We start from the raw sequence: 12,425 nt of genomic DNA on the forward strand, positions 1-12,425 counted from the left end.
CTGACCCTTGCAACATATTACGCCCGAACCCTCTCGAGTGAGGCTAGCTTAGTTGGACTCTTTGAGGAACTATCAGACATCGTTTGGGCTACCTTCGGCCTTAGTGAGATTAGAAGAATTCGTGAGGCTTATACATCGCTCAACAAGGAACATGTCCTCTGCTATAGAGGTCTCCTAGATAAGAAGCAATACAGGGTAGGATTCCTAATCCACAAGGACATAGCGGGCAACATTGACGAATTCTACAGCATTAATGATAGGGTAGCTGCAGTTGTAATCAAACTTAATAAGAGGTATAGGGTAAAGTTAGTACAAGCTTACGCTTCAACATCCAGTCACGATGATGAGGAAGTAGATCAGCTTTATGAACATGTTCAGTTAGCGATGAGAAAAGTGCGAACTCAGTAAACTCTGGTAATGAAAGATTTCAGTGCAAAATTGGGGGGAAAATCAGGCTGCTGAACAAGCAATTGGTAACTACTGTGTTGATTCTAGGAAAGCTAGAGGAGAAATGCTGGTAGAATTCGCAGCTTCGAATAATCAACACCTTTTTCAGGAAGCGTAGCAACAGAAAGTCGACCTGGGAAAGCCCTACTGGTGACACAAGAAATGAAATTGACTTCATACTTTCTGCTGATCTCAGCATAGTGCAAGATGTAGAAATGATAGGTAGGGTAAAGTGCAGGGACCATAGGTTACTGAGGCCTAGGATTCACATCAATTTGAAAAGAGAATGAGCAAAATTCGTCAAGAAGAAACAGGTCAACCTAAAGGCACTAGGGTAAAAGCAGAAAAATACATGCTGGTACTTGCAAACAAATATGTAATCTTACAACAGAGAGATGAAATAACGAATGAGAGAGAAATAACGAATGAAACCGTAACAAGGTTGGCTTCAGATGCCGCAATTGAAGTGGAAGGCAAGGCACCAAGACAGCCAGTAGGCAAGCTCTCCCAAAAAACAAAGGAGCTAATAAAGAAACGACAAAAAATGAAAGGGTCGAACTCAAGAGATAGAATAATAATAATAATAATAATAATAATAATAATAATAATAATATTATTATTATTATTAAAGCCTTTATTTTAAGGAAGGGGATCGCTCTAGGCCGCTGTTGGGGATTAGGATGGAAAGGAATGTGGGATCCCGCATTGCTGGCTGAAGCACATCATCTCAGTCTTTGGCCTTCCGCTTTGTGCAAACTCAGGTGTGTGTGTTCAGTTCCGCCGCTCTCGCATGGGCTGGTCGACCCCTTCTACGCTAATCGAAACAAGCCACTTTATCTGCCATATGTCGCAATGGCTTTCTGTGCTTCAGGGTTAGTTTGTATTCCAATTCCTAGTGTTCTAATGTATCCGAGTAGTAAATTTTCAATGTTGGATCTCCATTGTGAAAAAAGCTGCACTGCTCCAAATGAGGTGTTGGAAGTCTGCTCTGCATGACTCCTGGAAATGCGTGCATCGGGTATAAGTGTTCGCAATCGTAGCTTCTCTGGCTTGGCAGCATTTCTAAAATATGTGTGGTGTGTATGCTGTGGTGGCCATAACCCTATTCGAGGACTCAAAACTGATCAACAAGGCGAAAATAAGTGATATTGGAAACAATACAGTGAGAAAGACTGAAGAACCTGTAAAAAAATGGACGCAGCGTGAAAACAGTGAGAAAAAAAATTGGTATAGGACCAACCAAGATGTATGCATTGAAAGATAAGCAGGATATTATCATCAGTAATAAAAGCAGCGGAAGATTTCTATATTGACCTGTACAGTACCCAGAGGAGTCAGGATACCTCAATTAAAAACAGTAATGAACAGGATACAGAAACTCCTCCTACAAATAGTGATTAAGTTAGAAGGGTCTTGTGAGACATGAAATGAGGAAGAGCGGCAGCAGAAAGTGAAAGGAGAGTCAATTTAATCAAAGATGGAGGAGACATAATGCTTGTAAAACTGGCAGCTCTCTATACGAAGTGTCTATCGACTGCAACGGCCTCAGAAAGCTGCAAGAATACAAACATTATACTGATTCACAAACAGAGGGACGGTAAAGAATTGAAAATTGATACGCCCATTAGGCTATTCCCAGTATTTTAAAAATATTTACCAAAATAATCTCCAATAGGAGAAGAGCAACACTGATCTTTAGTCAACCAAAAGAACAGGCTGGCTTCGGGAAGAGATACTCTACAATGTCATTAATGTCTACGTCAATAATCAAGTTATTGATAACTCCACACAGTAAAATAAGGCTCTCTATATGTATTTCATAGATTACGAAAAGGCATGTGATTCAGTAGAGATACCAGTAGTCATAGAGGCATTCCGGAATCAAGGAGTACCGAGCGCTTACGTAAATACATTGGAAAATGTCTACAGAGGTTCTACAGCTACAATAATTCTACACAATAAAAGCAGGAAGACACCCATAAAGAAAGGAGTCATGCATTGAGACACAATCTCTCCAATGCTATTCACTGCGTGCTTGGACTAAGTACTCAAACTAATAAAGTTGGAAGACTCAGGAGTAAAGACCGACGGCGAATATTTCCCCACTCTTCGCTTTTCCGATGACAACGTTCTACTCAGCAACAATGCAGACGAGTTACAACAAATGATTGAGGACCTTCACAAAGAGAGTGTAAGAGGGGGTTGAAGAATACCATGCAGAAGAGCAAGGTAATGATAAATAGCAGGGCAAATTAACAAGAATATAGGATTTCCAGTCGGCCTCTAGAGTCTGTGAAGGAGTACGTTTACCTAGATCAGTTATTCACAGGGAACCGTGACCATGCGACCGAAATTCACAAAAGAATAAAAATGGCTTGGATCGCATCGGGCAGAGATTGCCAGCTTCTTACTGTAAGCTTACCATTACCATTTAAAATAAAGGAGTACACTCAGTGCATTTTACCGGTGCTGACATATGGGGCAGTGACTAGGAGACTGCAAAGAAGCTTGAGAACAAGTCAAGGACCATACAAAGAGCGATGGAACGAAGATTGCTAGGCATAACGCCTATAGGCAGAAAGAGAGTGGTTTGGATCAGAGAGTAACGCGTATGTATAATATTCTAATACACATCAAGAGAAAAAAAAAATGAAGCTGGGCAGGTCGCGTAATGCGCCGGTTAGATAACCGTTGGACCATTATGGTTGCAGAATTGGTATCAAGAGAAAGAAAAGGCAATCTAGGAAGACAAAAGAGAAGGTAGAGCGACGAAATTAGGAAATTCGCGGGCGCTCGTTAGAATCTGTTGCCGAAGGACTGGGACAATTGGAGATCACCTTCGTCCTGCAGTGGACATAAAACAAGCTGATGATAATGATGATGATGATTATGAACTACCAGTACTATTTACCATTGTCTTACCAGACGTCTTTACCAGAACTACCAGAACCAGAACAGCTCAAATTTTTATGTCGCTAGATTCATAGGAAAAAGGTAGAGGAATTTCATACAATGAGCAAATAACGTCATTACAAAGAGTAACTTCTTTTCCTGAAATAAATTAGTAGGAGGAGGGTGATGTAAAATTAGCACTGAATGCGCAGTACCGAACATGGTGCTGCAGTGCCCCAATCTGTGAACATCCTTGAACAAAAGAAAATCCTCATTGCGAAAGGTCATCATGGAATTGAAGCGTACACTTTATGTCAGCCGACATAATCGCATTGTGCGCCGTACCACCTGTAATATCTAAGCAGTGCATACTACTGCACATAATATCAACCGAAAGCAGCCAAAGGAGCCTCCCGCATTTAAATTGAAACTTCGCCTATTATATTAGACCACACGCCTAAATCAACTTTCAATGTTTTCTTCACAACCAAGTTGAACATGGCATCAACCACCTCCCTGTAGGCAAAGTGGCTTGCACCTGATGGCTTTCTGACGCAGAACACGATGGCTGGGTATTGCGACACTGCTGATGTCATCTAGATGACTTGCGAGAAATTACGCTTGAAATTCCCGTTAAATGAATGCTATCAGAACGTGAGACCAAATCACTGGCAATAGGGCTCATTTTTGTGTACGAGAGAAAAACCTAAATGTGGCCTGTGTGCAGCTTACTGAAAAGGCAAGCCTCAAACACAGATGTAGCACACAGGTGTTCGTGGCACTAAAATTTCCACACACCTGTAGGTTTGCGTGCTCACATGCCCTTGCCAGTGCTGTGCCAGCATGTTTTGCACAGTGAACATTTATTATCGGGCTCTCTCAGTTTATTACCAGCTACGAAAAGGGATGCGATTATTACGAAGCTAAATTTAATGTCCTGACTAACCTTAGTGCCACATTGTAAATCTCTACTCGCTCACACTAGTGAATTGCACGCAGTTATCAGTGCTGTGCCCGCGCGTTTTGCATAATTTAACATTTCCTATACTGCTCCCCAAGTTTATTGGCAGCTATGAAACTGGCTGCAAGTATTATGACGCTAAGTTGAATCTCGTGACTAATCTTATCGCCACATTAAAAAATTAAATTATGGGGTTTTACGTGCCAAAACCACTTTCTGATTATGAGGCACGCCGTAGTGGAGGACTCCGGAAATTTCGACCACTTGGGGTTCTTTAACGTGCACCGAAATCTAAGTACACGGGTGTTTTCGCATTTCGCCCCCATCGAAATGCGGCCGCCGTGGCCGGGATTCGATCCCGCGACCTCGTGCTCAGCAGCCCAACACCATAGCCACTGAGCAACCACGGCGGGTTATCGCCACATTGCAAATCTCTACTCGTTGACACTAGTGACTTGCAGTGCTATACTGGCTACAACCCATGTAAGTCAAATTTTGTTTGATTATTGTGTTTTTTGCCAATTCTTGACAAACAGCGCCACTGCATCAAATGATTTAGTGGCAATTTATTGGTAAATGCGAAAGAAATGCGTTAGCATAACGTCGCAACTCTTTGAGATCTCAAATACTATATTTAAACCGCGTTCAGCACATTGCAAAGAATTGTTCAGCTGGCCACTTGGCACAAGTATTGCTTTTATGAGAAGCGAAGTCTCTCTCTCTCTCACTCACGCACCCACACGCACGCACGCACGCACACATACACACACAGTATGGTCAAGTTTAATGGAGCTTTTAAATACCGCCTGTGACATACAGAATAATTTTTCCCCTTGAGCTGTATTATTCGAAGACGTGGACATTACTGTCAAGAGGTCTTCGTAATTCATTTTACAACACATATGGCAGTTTAGGCACTGTAGCTGGGGATCTTGCAAGACGTGTCCACTTGGAATGAATTTACAGGGTGACAGCAATTTCGAAATACTTCCCAAAGTACAGAACCAAATACATAAGCGTTCCAGTTATTTTCGTGCTTCAATGCATAAAAGGGAACGTAGTTAAAAATGTAAGTGGAATTACAGCGCATTCATACGGCAAGTTTCATTTCGAATATATCCTAACTGGTGTCATTTTGAAAACTTATTTAAATTGAATACGCCTTTGCAAACTCACCAGCTACGATTTGTTAATTGCAATATTCACTTTAAAACAACTATTTCAAAAATATTTAGTCAAATTTCAATTATTAGTTGAAGATGTGTTTCAATTTGTCGTGCATGTAATATTCGAATCTCTCAATGGTCCAGCTCAAGAACTAGAATATGGGCTACCTGGAATAGGCTTCTTTAATTACATAAAATTTAAAAACGATCACCTTGTTACGCATCATCATCACCCAATTTCATGTCCACTGCATGACGAACGCCTCGCCCTTCGATCTACAATTGCGCTTGTCCTGCGCCATCCGATTCCAACTAGCGCCGGAGAATTTCTTAATTTCGTCACCCCAACTGTCCTGCCGTCCTCGACTGTGCTTCCTTTCTCTTGGCACCCATTCCTGTAACCCTAATGGCGCACCGGTTACCTAACCTCCGCATTACATGACCTGCCCAGTTGAATTTTTTTCTCCTAATGTCACTTAGCATATCAGCTATACCCGTTTGCTTTCTGAACCACTCCGCTCTCTCTCTTCCTGTGTCTTAACGTTACGCCTAGCATTCTTCGTTCCATCGCTCTTTGCTCGGTTCTTAGCTTGAATTCAAGCTTTTTTGTAAGCCTCCAAGTTTCTGTCCCACATGTTGGCACCGGTAGAATACATTAATTGTACAGCTTTCTCTTCAATGAGAATGGTAAGCTTCCAGTCATGATCTGACAATCTCTGCCGTATGCACACCAACCCATTTTTATTCTTCTGTAAATTTCCTTCTCGTGATCAGGGTCTCCTGTGGGTAATTGACCTAGGTAAACGTATTCCTTCACAGACTCTTGAGGCTTACTGGCTATCTTGAACTCTATTTCCCTTGTCCGGCTATTGATTATTACCTTTGTCTTCTGCATATTAATCTCCAAACCCACTCTTACACCCTCTCTGTGAAGGTCCTCAATGATTTGTTGTAACTCGTCCCAAGTGTTGCTGAGCAGAACAATCTCATCTGCGAATGGAAGGTTGCTGAGATATTCGCCGTTGATCATCACTCCTAAGCCTCCACAGTTCAATAGCTCGAATACTTCTTCCGAGCACAGAGTGAGTAGCATAGGAAAAATAGTGTCTCCTTGTCTGGCCCATTTCTTTATAGGTATCTTCCTGCTTTCCTTGTAGAGAATTAAGGTAGCTGTGGAATCTATATAGACATTTTCGAAGATATTTACGTAAGCGATCCTGTACTCCTTGATTTCATTTTGCCTCTACGGCTGCTGGGATCTCTACTGAATCAAACGTCTTCTCGTAATATATGAAAGCCTAATACAGAGCCTGGATACATTTTGTCGCAATTATCATGCACACGGATTTAAAGATGTGCAAATGCCACGTAGATGAACAAAACAAAAGTAATTCTGTTTGGCGTCGCCTAAGGACACTCAGATTTTTTCATTCCGCCTATATACATAATTAGTCTTAATCATTCCGCGTTTCAAATGCTTCAATTAGTTTAAAAGTGTACATTATAAAAGCATAGAGCAACATAAGAAAGTCTCGAGACAGCTTTCTGTTGCTCAATACGCGCTACATAAAAGTGTTTTTTCCGAGCGTAAGAAAGCCCGCGAATGTACGCAAAGTGCTTCGAGCATCCAGTCGCGCGGCAATTTCGCAGGCATTCGCGAGCTGATTTCACGCTTGGAAAAACACTTTTACGTGGCACGTATACTCGGAACATTGCGAATAACCAGCCATTCACTATTTAAGCAGTTGTCTATTTGAATGCTGTGGGTTTACGTGCCATCATTAAATATGCGTGTGTTCTCTTTCCCTTTTTTCATCGTTGCTTCAACTGCTCAACGAACATAATTACGTCTGTGAACACAATTGTTTCTGCACTGTATGCCCCACAGCTGTTCCCTGTTGCAATGGTTGTCTGTTCCAAGAGAATTGAGGCTCAAGGCGTCTACTGTCGCGGACAAAACATTACGGGATCTGGGAGCCCTTGCCAAACTTCATTCTTGCGCCCTTTAGCGTAGCAAGTGCCTTCTTTCGAAACATGACGTAGCGCATGTGTGCCCCTTCATACAGGCTGCCGCTAGGGCCATTTCTTGACGGTGCGCTGTCTGTATCGCAATGACTACAGCAGATTAAGCTATGAGGAGCGGTGTCACTCTCGGGCATCGGGGTGTGCAGTACGTTGTCACACATCACAATCGGCCCAAACTGACACCGCTCTCCTAGCATAATCTGGCGCAAACATCGCCAATCATATAGCACGTCGGCAACAAATGGGCCCCCACACTCTAAAAACAGAGACAGTTCCGGGCACTCTCTTTGAGGGAGTATCTCCTTGTCCCATATTTCACACTCTTTTCAAGAGTATATTGACCCCCTTTCGAGGGAGTAGGTCAACCTCTCCTGACACAGTTGTGTTACTACAACGCAAGGGAGTGCTAGTACTCTTCAGCAGTGCCAATACTCTCCCCGCAGGGGTAATAGTACTCCGCAAGACAGAGTGCTTCTTCTCCTCCAAACCGAGTATTTCCACTCCTTCTAGCCGAGTGTTTCTGCTCTCCCAAAGAGAGTGCTTGTACTCCTTCAGAACAGAGTGCTAGTACTCTTCCCAATAGTCTGAAAGAACGATGTAGGTCCATGGCCACGTTAGAAGGGATTCGCAATACTTACCTGTGGGGACTATTCGATTCCTTCAAAAGCAGCTCCTGCACATATGCTTGGTGAATAGGATGTAATATGTAGTCGCCTAGTTACTCAAATAAAATGTTTTCTCTCCTAAAAGGCCAAAATCTTTATTGATCAGTCACAAGACAAACTGAACAATAATTGGGGAAGCATACTGACAAACACATAATATCAGATTAGAATGATGCCTGTGAACTTTAGAACACATCTTGTAATATAACATAAGTCTATTCTCTAAAATTTAATCAGTATTACAGTGCATAAATATCCTTTATTGTCAACTGGCTCCTACTTTTCAAAAATAAAGTACACATAGATAGTTAAACATAGAACAAACGTGTAAAAGCTCACAAAGTATTGACACTATGATCGAAGAGAAATAAGTGCCTTATTACTGGATAGCAAACGCATTTCTCGCGTAAAACGCGTGCACTTATATGGCAGAGGTTATCAGATGAGCTGCTAAGCATGGGCATGGTAATGTATATAAATTCTGCAAGAAATATTTTCGTGGGCCATATTCTAAGACAGCATATCAGCTTATAACGTCCTGTACAGCGTACGGATGTTCCTGACTGAGAGCAAAGTGCATTTAGAAATGTGTAGCAATATCCTGCTCGGTCTCAAAGTGGTACAGAAGCGTATCATATTACCTATTAGGTTGCCCTCCTCACGAAATTACTTTCCTGGTGCTGTTGGGATCGATCCGTTACACTTTTTCAGAAAAAAATAAAATTGAATTTACAAAAATATTTAGTGTGTGGCAGATGAGCATAAAACTGCAAGCAACTACATTGGCATTAAAATCTTGCGCATCAAATTTATTCTCATATATGGTAGCTTTTCTCTTTCATTACGGTAAGAATGCTATTCTTCTGAGTAGCAGCTTGCATAATTACATGATCAATCATTGTGCTCGTTGAATGTGCAATGTAAATTAATTACAGCATGGCTTCAGATGTGAACCAAAAATAAGCTGTGATGAATATGATCCATGAAAGGCGACATAAGCATAAGTATAGGCAGGGAAGTCCACCAAAAAGACAGACAAGAAGCAAAGCATAAATTGAGAATGGCACCATCCCGTTTCACATATCCCTTCCGTGCACATGGATTTAGCATGAGACTATGCATATACTTGCACAATGAGCCATCTACCTGAAAGCAAAGATTTTTCTTTATGAAGTGGTTAGGATGCGATAACGTAAGAAAAATTACCGCACTTCACTATATCTTCGTCTGAAAACAGGTGCATATATCTGGGAAGATCAATACATCGCCTCACTGTGCCCTCCATCTGAAGTCCAGAAATTTACCTTGTGGAAAAATGCTTTAATTTTATTTTGCCTCATAAAATTTACGTCTCCATAAGCCATGGAATAAGGGGCTTTCCCTTAACACTATATGTTCACATCCGCCAATTGATGAACAAGTGTTCTACTAAGATACTCTCAGTTCATTGCATTGAGCGCATCTCTACCTCCACTAGCATACTTGGTTGGCACGTAGATTTAGTCACCCTCGTCAAAATATCACGTACCTGCCAGAAGCTATCATATGACTATTTCACTTAACGAAGCATGCGCTGTTGCTTTGTACAGTGAACGCAGGTACCATGCTCATTGGAAGTATCTATCATGTCACTAAGCAAATGTGCAATTTCATTGTATTACAATTTTTCATCACATGGATAAATCTGTTGAGAGACAAAAAGCAGTCACTTCTCACAAAACTAATCAGCTTTTTCAAAACACATTTATAACTTTTCAATGACACTTGCTCCTATGCGTTTTTCTCCAGAGGGCATACATGACTTTGACTTCCCCATCAGAGACATTACATAAATATACCACGCTAAGATGACTGCCTAGAGCACATGAGAATTGGTACACCCATTATACCCACATTCTAATTTTCCCGTCCAATTTGCATGGTAGTGTATTTTGATTCTTTGGCCTGCGACCCTCTGCACTATGTGGAGTCGCGCTGGGCTTGCTTTCTGACACCCATGTGTTCTTGCAGCTGCCTTCTTGCGTTATATAAAGCGGGTGCCTGAAAAATATCGTCTGCTAAACTCAACACGAGGACATGGTGTAAAACAACATCAAAACAGGCAAAGTCATGGCACCAAAAGAAAGTCTTAGGTCTTAGTCTTGCTACTGAAATACATGCGAAACATCTAAATGACTGCAACAGTCAACTGCTCAACGAACTTCAACTTCTTATTTAAACAAAAAGGAAATAACCGAAAGGTAATCCCCGTTCAGCACCAATGTTAAAATATTCCTGCTAATAAATAGAATATTGGACATTGTCAGATGTCATAAGTCTGGCATGAGTCTGGTGTGTCGCAAACACCACTTGTGACGCATCATAAGCACGGGCCCAGTGTGCCCTCCACACCATCTCTCGTTGTGCCACTGCTGAAGCCTTAATTTGAGGATCATATCTGCAAACGCGATGCTCAGTAGGGATGAAAATATGGTCCTCCAGTTCAACGGATATGACTGGATGTGCCTATAAGAAAGGGCAACAAGGCTTGTTATAGCGAGCTTACCCACGTTTCAATAATAACAGGAAAGTTCACTGCGGTCTGCATTTAAGCTTACTAAAAGGCATGAACTTATTTTCACTTATGAGGTGCGCAATATAGGTAATGTTTCACAGACTTGACTACTGCTGCAGCTTTAAATCTAGCATTTTACATACTTGAAGGCATGTAAAAGTTGCAGTTACACCGCAGTTATTAGTTCAGGAGACCAACTCTTCCTTTAGTCTACGACAGGTGACTGGTAAGACTTGACGCCTAGCTTGTTCCCTTGAGTTACTGCTTCATGCTGGCGTGCATCTAATAAGGCGAGGTTTTCTATCAGCCATTTATTCGACGTGAAGCCATAAGATGTTTTTAAAATGGTTCGGAATTATGTAGTCCAGCAGCAGTGGTAATGCAGGCTTGTATGTCCCTTACTATGAGTGCAGTCCTCTTGTTCGCTTTGGTATTCAGTATAAGCTTCCTGAGTACTGATGCGGATAAAGGTGTGAGTGTTATGCGAGTGGTCGATGGCCGCCCACAAGCACAAAACAAAATAAAAACGAAAGTAGACAGGTCCTCAAAGCTTAATGGGCCGTGATAAAGCAAGCAACTTGCGTGTGATCAACGCGAATCTGAGGCAGAAAAGGCGAGCTCACCGGTAGCAGTCACGCATCCGAGCCAGTGGCGCCACGGCGTCCCAACGTCACGTTGCCCACAACTTTCGTTGATTAGCGATTTCTGTGAGGTTGACGACGACGTTCATCACTTTCTTCCTTTCTTGCCTGAATGGCGTTTTCCTGCGTCATGACCCCCAAAACAATTTGTGCTTAAGGTTTTCATCGCCTTAAGGTTTTCATGCTGCCTCGATCGCCCCGTTTGCATCTCACAAGAGCATATTGGACATGGCACGCAATATCTCCTCTGTATATGCTTCCACGTTCAGGTCCTGTTGTTGTAGCGACTAATCTCATATTCATATCCCCCAAAACAATAACTGATTCTAACGAGTCGCTATTATACGACAGATATGGTTGCCCTTGAACCTGTCTACTACTTTCCATCTGTATTGTCGTGTGTTTTTTTTTGTTTTTTTTCTCGTAGAAAGTACTTTCATACGTGTCGGCAACAGGTGGCGTCCGCCGAGGGTGGCCTGGTGGCTGCGGAGCTGGAGGCGTTCTTAGGAGGTCGCAGCCTTCCCTCAATAGCGCTGGCCGTGTCCGTTCTGGCTTCAGCAGTGAATGGCATGAACGTGGTAGCTATCGTGGGACACTACTACGCGTACGGCTTCCACCTTATCTGGACTGTGCTGTGGATTCCCATTACCGCCACTTTCGCGGCGGTCACTGTGGTGCCGCTACTCTACACCCTACGGGTTTCAACCATATTTCAGGTAGTGTCTCGGTACACTCTCTGACAGACAATACCAGAAGCTTACATTACAAGTAAAAGGCACAAATATGGCAGCCTAAAAGACTTGTGGCTGTAAACCGATTACGAACATCACAGACATGCATAAAAAGGTAATTTATACCTGTCCTTGTCATGTGGTGTTATTTCTAGTTCCCTTTTGTCGTTAATTTGCTTATAAAGAAAAATAAATAATTAAGAAGTCTAATATTAGTTTACTTCTGAAGTTTTTCTTCACCACCACTCCGTTCAGAATCACTTCCACAAAGTTTCTCAATACTGTCTAACATTAAATGTGTATAATGCTGGTGATCCAAGATATCGAAGATGACGATTTACTT

Source organism: Dermacentor andersoni, chromosome 3 (assembly GCF_023375885.2).
Source record: "Dermacentor andersoni chromosome 3, qqDerAnde1_hic_scaffold, whole genome shotgun sequence".
Lineage (NCBI taxonomy): Eukaryota > Metazoa > Arthropoda > Arachnida > Ixodida > Ixodidae > Dermacentor > Dermacentor andersoni.